The sequence below is a fragment of the Triturus cristatus genome, chromosome 4_1 (assembly GCF_964204655.1).
Source record: "Triturus cristatus chromosome 4_1, aTriCri1.1, whole genome shotgun sequence".
Taxonomy (NCBI): domain Eukaryota; kingdom Metazoa; phylum Chordata; class Amphibia; order Caudata; family Salamandridae; genus Triturus; species Triturus cristatus.
The window spans coordinates 190939159-190957655 of NC_140585.1; positions in this window are offsets into that span (position 1 = coordinate 190939159).

The following is an 18497-nucleotide window of genomic DNA, read 5'->3' on the forward strand; positions in this document are numbered from 1 at the left end:
ATATCACCTCAGTATTTAGTGAATGGAACAGATTGGAGAATCCAGACTGGTCACTGCTGAATCTTCCAGCAGCCTTTGTCACAGCGATAGCGCCAGTTGAATGAACGAAATAAAAAGAATGTGAGCAGCAGTAAGTGAAAGCGCAGATGCTTTTGTAAAAGCTTTTCGTCGTTTAGCTGCCAGCATTTAAGAGATTGGTGACCATGTCGTGTTTGTGTGGCCACATGCCCCACAAGTCTGGAATGTGAGCGCTTTGTGTGACTGTTGTGTTCTACTTGAAGCGAAAACGCAGCCGATGCATGCCCACGCCTTGTGAGACCAAGCTGCTCGCCGAAGAATTACAGCATGCGTTTTGCAGGTCTGCCAGCATATGTAGCATGCATTCTGGTAATACCTTAGGAGGGTTCACACGGCAGTTACAGTTCGGAAACCCGCATCGACAAACGCGTTTACGCCTGCAGAAGGTGATAAAATACATCTGGTGGATGTTTATCTTCGATATTTCAAAAATCAAACTATCCTGCTGGATGTTTGCATCCGTTGCTAGTTTAAGGTCCGGCAACTGATGTTTATGTGAGGATGTCATACTTTTTGGGTTGTTGCCTTGTACTGAGACGGCTTAGCATTTGTACACCATTGCTTTTGTGTAGAAAGCTTTACACCAAAAGCATGAGGAATACTATCCCACACCTCCTTATGAAGGTAGAACGTGCAGTACTAGCATAGTTATACCATGATACTTATGGGTGCTAACACCTCAAGACTGTGCTAGAATTTGAAAATGCATAGGCTGCTGCAACTGCTATCCAACTGTAGATGAATGTGAGAATTCAAGTTGTTTGCCTTTTATCTGAACTCTGCAAGTACGGGTTTGTTTATTCAAATCACGACTGCATGGACTTCTGTAGTGTCCGTGCATTGGACACGTTCTAGTGTTCTAACCTGTTGTCATACACTGTACACCCACCCACCACCGACGTCACTGTGTCAGGTGACGCGGGTAATAAAAGGGCCGAGCGCACGTGCTCAGGGCCATTACCCAATACCCCAACTAAGTGTCAGTGTCAGTCATTTCACCCAGCATGAGGGCCTAGGGCTCAACATTACAATGGCGACGAGGGGGCTGTGCCCTGGCGTGCAGCAGCCCAGCTAAAATGTAGGGGGAGAGAGAGCTGCCCGCAGTGATGACACCCCCCCCTCTGTATGATGGCGCGACACGCCGAGAAGCCTGCAGGGCGAGGCAGAGCCCGCAGCGTGTCCTGTGGTGACCGGGAGCCCACCCCGCACCTACAGAGCCAGCAGCGCCGGAGAGAGCAGCGATCATCGCAGCAGAGCCCACCCGCATCCGCCGTGAGGCTGTGACCCTGCAGGCGGAGGTCGGGTGCCCACCCCGACCCCGTCAAGCCTGCCGCCGTGTCCGGTGGTGAAGAGTGGTCCGAGCGGAGCCCACCCGCGTCGGCCACGACCCCCGCCAGCAGGAGTGAACCACGCGGAGCCCACCCGCGGGAAGGAGGAGGCCCGTCAGCCAGAGGTGAGCCCGAGAAGCCTAAACGGAAGACAGCGGGTGCCCACCCCGCTCCTTCATCCCCGCGACCAAGCGTAGCCAGCCTGGAGAATGGTGAGGTCTGCGGGAGCCAACCCCGCATCCGGCCGTGGAGAGGAGCTCCGTACGAGTGAAGCGGACGGGAGCCTACTCCGCCACGATAGCGAAGAAAACAGCAGCGGCACCAGCAGCCCCCCCCCGCGCAGTCCGTGAAGCTAAGAGACCTGCTGCGGGGGCGAGTCGAGGGAAAAGTGAAAGCGGAGCCCACTCGCAGCGGCAGCGGTACGCGACCGCAGACAGCCATCCACAAGAGCGAAATGGAGGCAGTGGTGCACACACACCCCCCCGACCCCGGGCAGCGTGTGAACTGAGGAGCTGCTGCGGGCGAGGAGGGTAAGGTCAAGTCAGCAGGTGACAGGCGGCGCATCGAAGCGCGATTTGCCAATAAGCGCGGTGAAGCGCGAGGTGCCCCAGCACGAACTAAGAAAAAAAAAGGTAAAATGCAGTGACTCACTGGGGAGACGAGGGAGCTCTCCGGTAGACCTTCGGTGTCCCGGGTGAGGGGCCAACTGGAGGATTGCCCCCACAAGGGACAGCGTCAAGCGCGAGGGAGCAAGTTACTGAGCCCCACCCTCCCCAAGGAAAGACAGGACGGCACGCACCGAGTCAGAGTCCTCCCGAGTGGCCATCAGGAGCTGTGGGGAAGAGGCAGAAATGTGGCCCAGAGAAGCACGCTGCAATGGAAGTTAGCATAGACTGGAAGGACTGCCATTACCCACTACCCTAACTATGTGTCTGGTGTCCATCATTCAACACAGCATGCGGGCCTAGCGCCCAACATTACAGACTTCCTGCTTCATATTTGCTGCATCCATTTGAAGTGTGTGTGTGTATGTATGTGTATATGTATGTGTGTATATATGAATGTGTATATATATTTATGTATATATATATATATATAGCACACATTAGGGGTGCTTTTATTGCGCACAGTGCAGTGATAATATTTATGCGGCAAAGGTATTTGAATTATGTGGCAGCAATGTTAATGTAATGACTGCAGATTACTCTTTTTCCCTTCGCTTGTCAAGACTATCAGTATCTTTCCTTGAGGTGCGCCACAGGTTAGTGCAATAGTACACTTAGAACAAAGCATAACACACACTAGTCACATCTCAGATATGCTTAAAACAGTTGTCATGGGGGCGCAGAAGCACACAACAGTGTCATAACAGACAGAACACATTAGACAGACCTCTGTACAAGCAAACTACACATCTCCGGCATGCCAAATATTTGTCATCCTGGTCAAAAGAGCATGGCCCCTCAAGACATGCACACACCATCGTAAAATGGCAAATATTTGCGGCTGAAATCCGAACATACACTCGACACAGCACCAGTATGCAATTAACTACTAAGGGGCTGATTCCGATGTCGGACGGACTCAGGTCCGTCCGACATCGGTCAGGAGGCGTAACCGACCGACCTGCTGTCATTATGGCCATGCTAGTACGATGCGACCGAACAGGATTCAGTCGCACTCGTATACAAAACAATGCAGGCATGCATACCGAGCGGAATGCATACCTGCATCGTTGAAAGCAGGGGTGCAGTTCATCCCTGCACCCTGTGGGCGGCACCCCAAGGTGCCTGCCATCGGGTGCAGGGATCAACCATTTGGCAGCCTCGCACCCATGGGGGCCCTACTAGGGGCCCCCAAAGACAGTTTCGGACTGCCTTTTCATGCCGGAAAAAGCGGCACGAAAAGGCAGTGAGAAATTGCCATCGTACTCCCCCGGTCGCAAAGAGGCGGCCGGGGGAGTACCGAGGGATTTCCGGATGGCGGACGGGCTCTCCGACCGAGCCCATCAGAATGGCTCGGTCGGAAAGGAATTCGGCCGACACGATCCGAATCGGTCGGAAGGGCTCCGACCATCGGTCGGAGCCCTTCCGACCGAAATCGGAATCGGCCCCTAAGCATCCATCATCATTTGCCACCGTCAGCTACTTTCCACTTCCACATCTGCAGGCAACGAATGCAAAAATACATAAAAATACATAAGCAATTTGGTACTGCCTTTCTGGGTCACTCTCCAAAAAATCAACATGTTTTAACACTGAGCATTGTTGATCATGTGTTCACAGTTACTCTGTTACTCTAATTCATGCTCGTGGATCATGAGTTATTGACTGCAATGAAGCTAAAGCACATTTTCTATTGACTCTGAACACTGATGGTCTCACTATTGTATTAAAATACACTATTATTGCATAGAAGAGTCCCTCAAGTTAGGAGCTCAAGAATATAAGTCATCCAATCAGATCACCGTGAGACTGAAAAGCTTCAAGGTTGGACAACCATAAGAACAGAGAGGAAAGTCATCTGATTAAGAAATGGCAACTGACATCAACAACATACCTGTTGAACCTTGAGCAGGCAGCTGATCCAAGGACCACTCTAAGTATATGTTACTCATTGGAAACAAGTAGTGTCAACAGGTAGGGAAAGCTGTTTACAGGCGAAACCTAAAAAGTTTATGTTTGAGCTAGTCAGTACTGATTTGCATAAGACAGGCCTTTGTCAAGAGTGACACAGTGAATGAAACAACTATTTTTTGGAAGGCTGCTAGGCAATTGCAAGTCACTGTTGTGTGTTGTTGTTTTCAAAAAGAAAACACAAAACGTTGAGAAGCCCTTCAGTCTGACATAAACTAAATGCAAAAACAGTGAAGAGCGCAGCAAATAATAAAAAAATTCAATTGCCATTTCAACTGAACAGGGCTTTAGCTAGAAAAGGTTCCATTGAAGGCTAATGCTGTGATGCATGAAATGTAGTACAGTGTGTCAGTCAGTCAGTCAAAATACTTTATTTCGATAAATTAATATCATAAAAAGACAGAGGAACAATATATTTACACTCGATCAACAAATGCAATTAATACAGAATAAAATCATGATATATATACATGCTTTTGCTACTTACATATGAATAATACAAAAATATATACTTTCTTTAAAATCCAATCCTAAAAATATATTAAAAAGAGGTCAGTTAGGATAAAACAAACTGTTCACATCACTTGCGTAAAATCATCAGTATAGAGAAAATTCATGGAATAACCATTACCAATGGGCAATATACAATTCATCTTTTTATGGGACCCAAGTTCACAGTATTGTCAGCCAGCATCCTTTTCTTAACCCTAATAGCCCCCACTAGAAAATTAGCGACATGGGATGTTATCCTTGGAGTCTGTAATAGCTGGAGAAACAAAAGTGCTGGCTTGACCTGTATGAACCCAGCCTCTTTAAGGATCGGAATCAAATATTTCCTTCTTAAGGCCGTGAAGTGATCACAGAACATCAAAAAGTGCAAGGTGTTCTGAATCGAAAAGTTATCACACTTACACGGCGAAGCGTTATCGGGAGAACACCAAGTCGGAAAGTGACCCAGAGATAAATGGATCAGATTCAACCGAAAACGAGTTAAAAGGAAGCGATGATAAGGCAAGTTAACAATAGTTAAGTATGGTTCCGGGCCAACATGAGTGCACAGAATAATGCCAGACCTTACCATTGGTTTCTCGAGTTCTACTTGTTCCCTGTCTAGGCGTAACATATCTCCCATCGTGCCTTTAATCAGGACTATGTCTTTCGCAGTTATTGTGGACGGGGATAAAAAGAGATCTGGTCTCCCTAACTTAAAAAGACTGTCTTTAATATAGACTAGCCACGGTATTTTACTTATCCTGTCTAGCTGCAAACAGTCTTTTAAAATGATATGATTAAGGGGAATTTCTTGATTCAGCCAGATCCTAAGCCAGGCCAGGACAGGGGCCACTTTGATCAGGTCTGAGATATATCCCATGCCAAGTACAGTGTGAATATATATGTTTTCTTTTAATACAAGCCTATGGAACCTAATCACGTGACACATGACTAATGAGCAGGTGGTAGGATATTATCCTGGAGGAAGCACAAGGCGACCTTCAGGAAAAGATATCACTCATGAATACGATGCTGTGTCAATTATTCTCCTAAAGTCCCGCCTCTAATTGCCAACACTGAAAACGCGGTAAAGTTTTATAAAAATAGTCAAATGTAGAGCACTGAATAACATAGCTTCTGGACCCACTAGAGTCTTGAAACTTAGCATGCATAGTTGAGACTAAAGTACATCAATAAGTACCCATAATTCATTATAAAAATATTGCTACCGTAAATTGCATGTGGATTTATATATGTGAAGAAAACAATAACGTTGAAGGACATAAAATTGTATTATTATTCTATTTTCACAATTATGTAACGGCCTAAGAGGCCAAGCGTATGCCAGATATGGGTCCCTTGCTTGCTATGACCCAGGATGCACTCTTTACCCCACTGACGACACATAGTCAGATCGAAACCAGTCTGGGGTTCCTTCTTGCCCTTTATGGAAGGGGACTCATCTGGAAGTTTGGGATTGTTTGTTGCCATAAGGATCAGAGGCCCTAACTTGCATAAGACAGGCCTTTGCCTAGAATGGCACAGTGGCCAAAAACTTATGGGTGAGAAGGTACCCTGAGCGATGCCAGTGGTTAGACTATTTGCAATCTTTACTTCCATCACTTTTGTGTGTATTATGTGTGAGGTAGAACACTGAATACATTATACAGCTGTGTTCTTGCTGTCTATATTAAGAATTCCACAAGATTGTTAATTTCCTCTGATGTTCTGGACTATGTTCTCCCCTCCTTACTCCAACAAATTTCATCTTTAGGGCTGCATAAACTTTCTCTTGAAAGGAGGCAGATCTATCTGATCTATGTTGGCATAATCCTTTAAAATATTGTTAGCTAAGAAGCACTGTAACTAGTTTTGTCTATTTTTCCAATATGTCCAGCCTGCCTGCCCACTCCTCGAACCAACACTGCCTTCACTGTTCAGACCAGCACTGATAAGTACCCCAGAAAACATTGAATAATTTTACTTTCCATGTGGACAAACAAATATTGTGTTAGGGTACATCCCTTTCTCAAACAGTTCCTTAATGTGTGTCACCATGTTGTGTCTCCTGAATTCTATTTCCCTGTCACCTTTACCCCTCTTTTTCATTCCCCTTCCATGAAACTCTCACTAAGCCTGTTACTTGTGGAATTCTTAGTGGCTAGGACTCCTCTGCTATGGTTGAGGTAGTGTTACCTGCCTCACCTGCTACGGGGGTGTTGCAGCTGTACCAGTCTTGCCCACTCTGCCTGGCACAGCTGCTGCCCAAGAATCTACATTACTTGTATGGTCGCTTCTAGGGGGTGTTCTCTCATGTCCAAAAGCGGCAATGTGTTGATGCCGATCCACGCAGCAGAGGTAATGTTCCAGTTCTGATCCACGCAGCAGAGGCAATGCGTCAGTTCTGATCCATGTAGCAGCACCCATATGTCAGTTAAGCAGCTAGTGCATTGCCACTGCTACGTGGATCGGACCCAATACCTCGCCTTCAAAACCACCACTGCACGTTGCTCTTCCTAGTGCAAGGCCTTTGAATCTCCATCTACAAAAGTCTTGATGACAACGGCAAGTCTCTATATCGCTGCCCACTGGTTATCGGAGCCAATGAATTGCCACTGCTGCGCTGATCAGGACCAGAGCATCATTGCCTCTCCATGCATTGGCACCAATACATTGCCTACACTGTACCATGCATCCTTGACATTGACGCCCTCAGGATTAAGTTACTTTGGTTCAGCTGGCCTCACTGGGTCCCTGTATCTGGCTCCATCGCAGTCAGCCTGAACTTTTGGCTTAGTACCCAGTCTGGCATGACCAGATTTCCCAAATAGTGCTTTAGCTTCAACGTGCTATGTTTACCTAAAAAACATTCTACTTATTGATGGGTTCAAAAATGTATTGAATTTTTGTTGTTTTAGTCTTGTTTTTTCGTATTAAATTAAGTTCTATTTTTCTAACCTGGAATGGAACTTTTCTGTGTGGTGTTTGCACTGTTTTACTGTTTGAAGCACTTGCGTAACGAACCTTGAGGGGGCCTTGCTGCAAGGCACCTGGGGGCCCCCCTCTGGGATCAATCAGGAGCCCTGCAGCCAGAGTGCTGTACTGAGGGGGGCGCCTAGAGCTTTGGACCCCCCCCGCATCGCGGGGGCTGCGGGGGCATGTGTTACGCACCTGGTTTGAAGTGGTGCACACATACGTTATGCATTGCCTTTAAGTTAAGCCTGACTGCTCTCTGTCAAGCTACCACAGGATGAGCGCAGGTTAATTTATGGTTTGCCTGTTTCTTATCCTGACTAATGTTGTGGTTGTTGCTCGCTTAGGGCTCCTACCTCAGTCAACCAACAACCTAATATCTAAAATTGGTGATCACTGGTGAGGCTAGGACTTGTGTTTGTGCAGTGCCATACAGTAGCTTGGTGTACACTACGAATCCATATCCAAGACCAATTTAAATGTTAAATTCTCCCTAGTTGGCAATTTAAATTTTTCTCAACATCTTGTCTCCGACTGCAGGGTCTAAAACCACAAGCATGGAATTTGAGCTGGCCAACCTTTGCAAAATGCACTGGCCCAGCTCAAAGTTTTCTAAAAGGAGTTTGGACTTCCTGCCAAGAGCACCACCAGAAAGGTGGAGTTGCAACAGGTGCTGAGGGTCTGGGCATAAACGTTGCTCTGTACTAGATGAAGTCAAAGCTGAGTATGATGGCGTAGAGGATGGACCTTTTGAGGAACTACCCTCAGTGGAAGAGAGCATGATCCCTGATTTGGAGCTTCCTGCCTGGGCAGGGACCAGTTTATTTTCCTACGGCCTGTCCCCAGAGGAACTGGCGGAGATGAGGGAAAAGAGAGAATGTAAGCTGCAGATGGCTAAATTGAAAAAATCTAACTGGCTCATGAAGTGAGTTTAAAGGAGCTGGGTATCAAGGCCAGGAATCCAGAATCCAGCATTGATGGTGGCTGCATACCTGCAGTACTCAAAGGAGGTAAAAGGGTTTGCATACCCAAGTATTTGATGCCCAGTTATGTGGTAGGAGATTACATTGGCAAATGTGTTTCTGCCTATGATGTTGCACTGAGGCTTCATGAGGTACCTGAAGAACACTGGGGAGGGCAGGTGGTCTGTGGAAATAAATGCCTCCTAAGGAGAGGGACATACTTTTGACATTAGAAGTTGGGGACTAAACCAAGTACACATCCATGAAGGCCATTTTACTTGGTAAATTTGTGATGACCCCTGTGAAGTATCACCAGAGATTCAGGGAGAACCAGAAGCTCCACAACCAGTCCTGGATATGTTTTGTGGAATACTCCAGCTAGACACTGAATGGTTTGGTGCGGGCAGCAAAGTTAATGATAATGTTGGGTTGTACAATTTGATCACGAAAGAGCACATGCTCAGTACTGGTTTACAGAGCTGTGCCAGCACCTAGTTGACAGTAAGCTGACTGCCCCCAGGAAGCTTGCTGAGGAGGTGGACCTTAGGGCTAGTACCAGTATCCAAAAATATATCTGATGAGGACCTCCGCATAGGTCATCAGGGTTCCAACCAGAACAAAAGGGGGGGACTACAGAGTTCTCTAAAAGCCCCTAAAATAATTCTAAAGGGAGAAGGGGTAACCAGCCCCAGTGTGATACTATGAAGAAAGTGTTTTTTGACTAGCACAAAGGGAAGATTGTACCCCAATGTACTGAGTGCTACAAATATAGGCACTCCGAAGAGCGACTCCAAATGTCCCAAGAGGGCACAGCCACTGCACCGGTGGGCACATACCTGGGCTGGTGAGTCTAGCGATTGGGGAGGAGTTAGTCCCAGTTAGCTTTGTGGAGCAGACATCGGTGACACTAGTTTCCCTGTCAAAAAAGAGATGGTGCAAAAATACTTCTAAGTATATGCAGTGGGTCACCATCAAGGGGCAATGGGTGGAGGCTTTGCGAGACACAGGTGCCCGTGTGACTTCTGCCAAGAGTCAGGTGGTGTCTGCAGAACAGGTCCTTCTGAACACATTCCCCTAAGTCATCGTCGCTGACAATCGAGAGACCCATGCACCGGTGGCTTTGGTTCCCATTGAGTGGGGGGGTCACAGGTTCTCTGAATGTAGCTGTGATCCCTGCCATGCCTGTAGATTGTCTGTTAGGCAATGACATTGTGCACACTGCTTGGAGGGAGGTAGAGTGTAAGCCACTTCTGGCGATGTTGGGATTGCTTAAGTGGGTCTGTATGACCACACGGTCCATGGCTGCCCACTAAGGGAGTCCAGGGCATCTGTAGCCTGGTACAATGGCCCACAAAACTGTCAAGGAGTGGGTCAAGGGGCATTGGAAACCAGTCCCTGAAGTTCCCACGGTATAGGTTGATGGGGTCTCTGAGGAGGAGACCTCTGAGCCAACTGAGTTAGACATTGCAGTCCTAGGTGACCTACCTGAGCTTGCTGCATAGCAAGTTGAGGGTGCGCCCACCAGGGAAGAACTCTTGTGGGCTTGAGACGGCATGCCTCAGCCCATGCAGCAGGTGAAGCCTCTAGGGATCACCTAATCTACTAGGAGAATGATCTCCTCTATAGCCGAAGGCTCCTGGTGCTGGGGCAGCCCATGTACTGCTCGGCCCCCAATGTTACCGGACCTTCCTACTGGGTTTGGCTCACAATATCTCCCTGACCGGACTTGTAGGGCAAGACAAGACCTCTGCGATGCGTGTCTCCTACTTGTATTGGCCTAGAATGAAGACAGCCTCAGATGCATTCTGCAGGTTCTCTCCCACCTACCAGGCCAGTGGGAAATCATGGAAAAAGCAAAAACTCCACTGATCCCATTACCAGTCATTGTCATCCCCTTTGAAAGGGTGTGCTATGACATCATTGGACCCTGGGGCCCCGAGACAGCCTTAGGCAATGGATTTGTCCAGTCTTGGTAGACCAAGACACCCGCGACCACAGACTATCCCTCTGAGTTCGGGGACTGCACCTGTGTTGGCTAGAGCCCTGATAGGGATAATTACACATGATGGATTGCCCAAGGAGGTAGTGTCTGACAGAGGCACTAAATTTATGTCTGCATACATGAAGTCCATGTGGGTTGAGTGTGGTGTAACTTACAAGTGCCAAAAACAACGGGAGAGCAACGGAAAGGAAGGGGTACGTCAGTATCCCCTGTGTAATATATGTTAAACAATGATGGACAAACCCAATATGTGTGTGGTACAATCACTAATGGGCAGTGTTTGGAACCCACTGGGTTTGTTAAAAGACCCCTCACACACCAACCTAGTTGGTGTCATGCTTCATCTTTGGGGTCCCAACCAGGTGGCCGAATGCCCCCCAGTTGTGCTACGACGCCTGATTACAGCGGGGCTGGTGTGGTGCAAGTATGTGATGTGTTGTGAATTAAAAATACCTCTGAGAATCCTTGCCTGTGTATTTTATTAGCGGCGGCTCAGGATATGATTAAAAATTATGTGGGATGCAACTAAAAAATAATTAATTATCTTATAGTTGTCTATGTGATGGGTCAACATGTTTCAGCCCGCAGGGTAATGTGGGAGGGGCATTCTTCAGGACCGTGAACAGTAGTGAGTGGCAAAGTGTGTAGTGCCACATGAAAAGTGAAAAAAGTTAAAAACTAGTACCTACACATGCGCTAACATAAAATGCAATCTTAAGTGCTATGGTCATCAAAACTGACCTGCCTGGTGATTAGTACATTTGAAGAAATGTATACATATGGTGGGCATGCTGCATGCAAAAGTTTACAGCAGCTAGTATGATAATGTCCAGTATTAGCGTTGCTATGATGCTTATAAGTGATGAGAGGGACAATCTGCTGTGGCCACCATGGTGTACAGTGCTGCAGCGCGGTATTGTGGAAACTATCCACAGTGGGGAATGAGCCGTGCGTAGGCGTTATAAAAGTGAACATTCACGTGGAAAACCGGCACTATGCCGTCATGCGGAGCGTGCAGGTATGAAGATATGTGCTATTAAAAATGCAAAGGGAAGCGGGATCGCTTTAATAAGCATCGCTGTTGTTAAAAGATATATAATTACACTATGGTCGAGTTTTAACAGCTGATCGGGGCTCGGGAGGAGTTCGCTCCTCTGTCAGACTCTGGGGAAAAAAAAGATATGTCGGGGTGAGAGGCATGTAAGCCGCCTGATCAAAAATGCTCACGAATGTCTCTTAATTCTGTCAGCAGCGTAAGCTTACTTGGTATCAGAGCGTAACCCACCAAAAACCTGATATAGCATTCAGTCCTTAGCACACATCCTTTTTTGTATCAAAAACAAATTATTCAGTGTTTTCACAATAAAAGTACAGAACTTTTGTTGAACAGAATAAATTGGTCTCCTTTTGTGAGTAGTTCTTTATTCATTGGGTGTCTTCCGTGCGATATACAACATCCAGCCGACACGTGTTTCGTCGCTACATGGGAAAGTACATCCCGCGACTTTTTCAAGGCTGTGTTTAAAAAGAAAATTAAGAACCTGTATAGTACATAACTTGAAAACATGTACTCAGTGGCAATGCCAAACCAAATTGGTGGTGAAACTCAAGAACCGGCTACGAGTGGGTGAACAGGTCGTCCATGATACACATTATGCACAATAGCTGTAACCTTTATTGTGTACAATAATAATAGTTAGGATAAGCTAATTATGATTTTAATAAAGAATGGAGAGAGCTGTATGAACGTGCTAAAGTGGGGAAGTACGCTAAAGGAATCAGAGCTAGTCGTGATTTGGAGTGGTAAAAGTGAACAAATGAATTAATCATTGTCATGGTCTGATTCATATGACACATGGCATGTTAAATATCGCTGCATGACCGCACATATAGACGCACCACTTCCGGTTTTAAACACACCATAATGAACTCAGCCACATCACACCACCATGAATACATGTTTTCAAGTTATGTACTATACAGGTTCTTAATTTTCTTTTTAAACACAGCCTTGAAAAAGTCGCGGGATGTACTTTCCCATGTAGCGACGAAACACGTGTCGGCTGGATGTTGTATATCGCACGGAAGACACCCAATGAATAAAGAACTACTCACAAAAGGAGACCAATTTATTCTGTTCAACAAAAGTTCTGTACTTTTATTGTGAAAACACTGAATAATTTGTTTTTGATACAAAAAAGGATGTGTGCTAAGGACTGAATGCTATATTCTGTAGAGCCTTGGCTCTTTTTTCTGGGGAGTTGGGCGGTACTTCCCACCTTCTAGCACCGTCATATTACTTCAGACAAATAGATAATTTATGCTCAATTTCCCTGTGGCGCCGTTACCTAAACCTAAAACCCCAGCTCCAGTATTTTAGCAAAAACCTGATATAGACTCCCGTCGTCCTGGCTGGTAATGGGGCCCGGCGCGGGCTCGGTTTAAGTACCAGCTGGATCGGTTAAGTGTGTGCCGGTGTGGGCGTTGGAGGGCTCAGTGTGTTTGCGTAGCGGAGAAATGCTATCGCGCACGCATGTACGGATGATGCCAAGTTGTGAGTGCCATGTCATTGGGTGCACATGCGCAACAGGCCCCTTGCGGAAGGCAAGGGAGAGGCATATGACATGGTTGAGAGCTTAATCCTTCACTTGGCTAATAATCTGAGGCTATAAAGAGACATTGTGTCATCAAAAGAGTACATCTGTGCCACAATACATGATCCACGGTACAAAAAAATACTGTCCACTTTCATTCCTTTTTCTGAAATGGATGTTTCATTGCACAAGACATGAATTGTTGATCAAGTGAGAAACCTTGAGAAGAAAATATGGAAATTCGAGTCCTGTGCAGAAGTTCTGGGGTACCGCCTTCAATTTCCAGAGAGGGCTGTGATGTTGTCTCAGAGCAGCCACCACCAGCAACAAGAATCCCTGCAACAACAACTACAGGAACAGAAGATTTGGATCCAACCTCTGCATTGGCAGGACTTCAGCTATGTGCAGAAGAAAAGGCAAAAGAGATTGAGCAAGTGGCAGCACCAATGACCAATGGCCAGAGCTCAGCAGGCTGGCAATAAAGTATCTTTCCTGCCTGGTAGCCAGTGTGTCTGCTGAGCGTGTGTTAAATGAAGCTGGTGTAGTTGTCACAGTGAGAAGAACCAGTTTCTCGCCAAAAACAGTTGAGGGATTGACCATGATAAAAATGAGCCACACTTCATACCACACAATTACACTGTTACTAAAATACCACAGGTGGAGGAGGAAGAGGAGGAGGAGGAGAAGGACCCTAGTGTGTTACCTGTCCAACATCTGGGCAAACCACCTGAGTTTGAGGATGTTATCTACTTCCCTGACTGATTAGGCCTCCATAGAATTTTTTTATTATTTATCATCGAACTGCTAAGTGCTTTGCCAAATATTATACATAGATATAGCTAGTGGAACATTACATAGCTTGTTTGTGTCTGACCTATGCAGCCCTATCATTTCTTGTGACATATATGGCTGTATTGGAGTTGGCCCAGTGTGCATTAAAGAAGCCTCCCATTCCCTTCAAGGACATTGGAGACAATGCCTGCCTCTGTCCCATGCCGGTCCTTCTTTTTTATCATCCTCTAGCAGAGCTGCCCCAATAATTTACAAAACTGCCAAATTTCAATGTGATGCTTGCATCAAAGATGGAAGGACTCAGGGTGGGACTACCTCAACAGCCAAAAGAAGGAAGTAAACATGACGATGACTCTGAGGCCTACTCAGCTCTGTGGACTGGAGAGAGGCGCTTTGATTGAGTAAATGCTGCTAAGTGTATGTGCTGGCACAAATGTGAAGTTCCACTTATGTGATTGTTGTCAGGGTGGGGGCATGTTGCTTGTAACTGGAGACAGACGTATCATGCCACATCATCATCACATGATGCACGCACTGAGCTAATTGCTGTGATGATATCTGAGAGATCAGTCAGCCCGGTACATGCAGCTACTTGTCCGTAATTGGTTGCAAATTGCTCTCACTTCTCAGCTAATCAATTGCAAATGAGTCATAAAATTAATGATTGCAGCAGCCTATGCTCTTGTTCTGCATCTGAGTCTTGGTGCACTCCTTATGAAGCTTTCCTTCTGTCCTTCACCTTGACTCTACAATATTGGTTCTGTTTTACAATCTGCGGGTCTTCTCTTCTCCTGCACGGAAAGAAAGCTCCATAACACTCATGCTTACCTTACTGGACCGGTTGAGCCATGCACCCAAGACAGACATTCCAATAAAAAGGCAGATGCAATGCCCAATTTGGCATTTATATACATCACGCCTGCAACATCGCCATCATCCTCAGCACCGAACCCTCCAAAAAATGTCAGTTCAATGCTGTCACCTCAGCATGCTTCCATGTGCTCCACAAAATCTTCAAGTGGCACCACATCAACACCAGGAAGATGGTAATGCAGGCACTCATCACCAGCAGACTGGGCTATGACTACGCTCTCTATACAGGCACCACCACCAAACTCATGCAAAGACTCCAGACAATCCAGAACGCAACTGCTGACTAAATCTCGACCTACTCAAGAGTATCCACATCAACCAGCACCTGAAGGACCTCCACTGGCTCCCGGTCCAGAAGAGATGCCAGTTCAAGCTCCTGACAAATGCATACAACACCCTTCATGGCCATGGACTCGCCTACATGAACCACTGCCTGCACTTCCCCTGACCCCCCAGGAACCTCCGCTCTGCACACCTCACCCTTGCACAGATGCCACCCTGGAGGACTCTCCTTATCCCATCTCACTGCTAAAGCTAGGAACAACATCCCCCTCATCCTCCACTGCCACACATCCTCCTTGCTGACCGACTTCAGGAAGGGGCTCAAGACCTGGCTCTTACACTGAGACCTACAGCAAGCACCTGGATACCATTGTGGGTGACAAGCTGTACATTATATATCCTGCTTGATTGATCTAGGTTGTTGAAGGCAATATAGGCAATTGCAGCATACCCCCCATTGGTCAATATAGTTACAGAGGGTAGTAGGACAAGGGTATGACTAACTATAACTAATTGGTATGCACTTTGATAAGCAGATTGAAAAAAACATGCTGCACAAAAAGACAGCAGGGCAAAGTAAAATTAAAACAAAAAACAATTTCAGGCATAAAGTAAAACAAATAGTTTCCCCTTTATTTCAAATTCAACAGTATAAATCCCAACCTCTCCACCCACAACAGGCCCACCGCCCTCCCTAAACGAATAACCCCATCCCCAACAGTGTCCAAAAAACTGTCCAAAGAAATCTAGTCCAAAGTCCCGGTCCCTTCCCAATTCCCACTCTCTCCATCCACAACAAAATTGCCTCCTACCAAAACAAAAATATCAAAAAAGGACTCAAAAGAGGGCATCATTGATGCGGGTCTGTAGCCTTCCAACGTCCTGGGACCCAGGGCAGTGGCAAATGCTACCTGAGCCTCCTCCAGAGTCACCAGCCAACAGTATTCTTCCTGGATGGCCTCCACAGCCGGCCACTATCTCTTGCTGAGTAGGGGGTGGTGGTAGACGAGCAGGAGCTGCTATATCAAGAAGAAAAAAAGAAAAATCACAAATTGTAATCACTGTTCTGTGCAAACACATGTTGAAAATAATTTAGAGGCACTGAAGCAGTAATGATGAGATTAAGAGTCACAGGGCCATTTTTTACCCACACGTGACTCACATAAAAGCACTGACCGGCTGCAAGGAATTAAGTTAGAATAACACCAAATCAAAAAAACAAAGTGATTGTTTTTTATAAGGATTTCCTAGTAAAAAAATAAACAGACACTTTGTGTGTAAAGATAAAAGTAAATTACCTAAAGCATTATGAACTATGCAGTACAAGTATTCATGAGCTAAATTAATGGAGGCATGCTAGCATTTTGGGTACTTTGCTACTCTCTGCCGTCTGCAGCTGTGGCAGCTGTAATGCACAATTATCTTATTTTAATTCCAATGGCCCTGCTCTTCTCCAAATGCCTTTCAATTCTACCCTGATTCCAAAGAGGGAGATGAATAATAATGATACTACATCACACACGTCACCTATAAAATGCAAATATCCTGTTTGACATAAGTAGCCAGTGTTAAAAACAGTGCACTGCAGGACACGGAAAGCAGCGGGATATACATTTTAATTGGCACGTTTGTCACAGAGTATCCCAGCCACAAACCTTAGGCAAATAGTCCCACTTCACTTCCTGGCCTCTCCTTCCACCACAAATAATTATCAACAAATACATTCGCTCAGCAGTAAGGAAAGGAAACTTCACTTACTCTGCTGCAGGATAAGTTAGAGGGATTAGGCTGGGTAGGTACACGTTTTGCTATAGAATAGTGCGGTGTTACTTAGCATCATGTGTTAAGCTTTGTTCACTGTAGAGGTGGGGAAACATGGCCGCGGCGAGTTGAGCTGCCGCGGTGCTGCGCTCTTGAGTTCCCGTCCCGGCGTTTTAATTCTTTAAATGCAGCCGTTCGCACGAAAATGAAGTCAGCCTGTCTTCTTATGTCCTAAGCAATTTTGGAAGTTTTCATTCTTGAGTGTTTTTGGATATTTTTGCCGCTTTGTCAGATTACCTCGTACTACTACGCTGAGCCCCATGTGTGTGGACGGGGCGTGTCTCAACTTTCTTGAGGCAGCAGACCAGGTTTCCTCTCCGCGTCTCCCGCAGCCTTTGACCTTTTTGGAGCCGCTGCAGGCTGTTACAAGCTTGTGGCATTGGAGCCTAGCGAAAGACCCGCAGCCTCATCCGGGGTTCCCGTGGTGCAGCCGCCAGCTCCTGTGTTAGTGTACTGCGTGGAGCAGGAGAGAACGGTAATACGCCAACAACACTGACAGGAGGTTCCAGGGGGGCCGACAACGATACGGTGGCTTGCCTTGGGTCTGCAGGTAACGGAGCCCTGGTGGAAGTTTCAGGGCAAACAAAGAAGGGCAAGCGTGGGTTAATTTGTAAGGGGGCTAAGAAGAACAAAAATATAGAGACTGTAGGAAGTGAGCATGGCCCTGATTTAAATAAAGAGGGCGAGCAGTCTCTCCCAGAGTCAAATTTTACGAGTCCATCAAATAAAAAGAAAGTTTCATCTTTTCTGACTGGGCAGGTTAAAGCTAAGTGAGCATACCCGGGCAAAGCAGTCGGGACCTCTAAAGGTACTAAAGGTACTAAGTTCATTAACAACACCGGGTCAAAGATAACCCCGTCTCTCCGATCCTATTTCAAAATAGTTCCACAGGTTCTACATCTTGCGGAGCAGCATCCTGTGAAAGATCTTTCGGGAAATACGCTGATCTCTATGGCATCACTAGACCCCAATGAGGCGACTCCTGTGAATTCTGCGGCTATATCTCGGAGTATGGAAGTGGTTTTGGAAGCTAGCATAGTCACCGTAGATGTGGATACTTTGGATGGAGTAGTTGAGACGGCGGAAAGGGCGGATGTAATGGCAGATGATGCTTTAAAAGTATGTGTGTCTCCTACCTTCACCTCTATAATTTCGGAGCCTATGCATCTTCTTCCTTCTCCTGCTCTAGCTTTAGAACCATCATCCTTAGTGGTTCCACCTAACTCCCTATTGGGGTCACCTAGTAGAGGGACATTAAAAAAGGGTTTGAAACATCAGCAGCGAACCAGTCTAAAATAAGAAGCTTCTGTGAGTCTCTTGACAGTAAAATCAACGTTCTGTCTACAAGAACAGAAGTATTGGAAGATACTGTAACAGAACTGTCCCTGTATCTAGATGAAGCAAGGGCAGATATTATTAAGCTTAAAAAAGAGGACCTGATGTTGGCCGAGAGGATGGAGACATTAGAAAATCACGCTCGACACAATAACCTCCGCATTTTGAATGTCCCGGAAGATAGCAAAGGCTCAGGTATTAAGAAATATATCATCTCGCTGTTGAAAGAATCCCTAAGATTAGATCAATCAGTGGAAGAGCTAACCTTAGACATTCAGCGCATTCATAGAGATCCTTTCAGGAAAAATCCTCAAAGAACTAAACCAAGG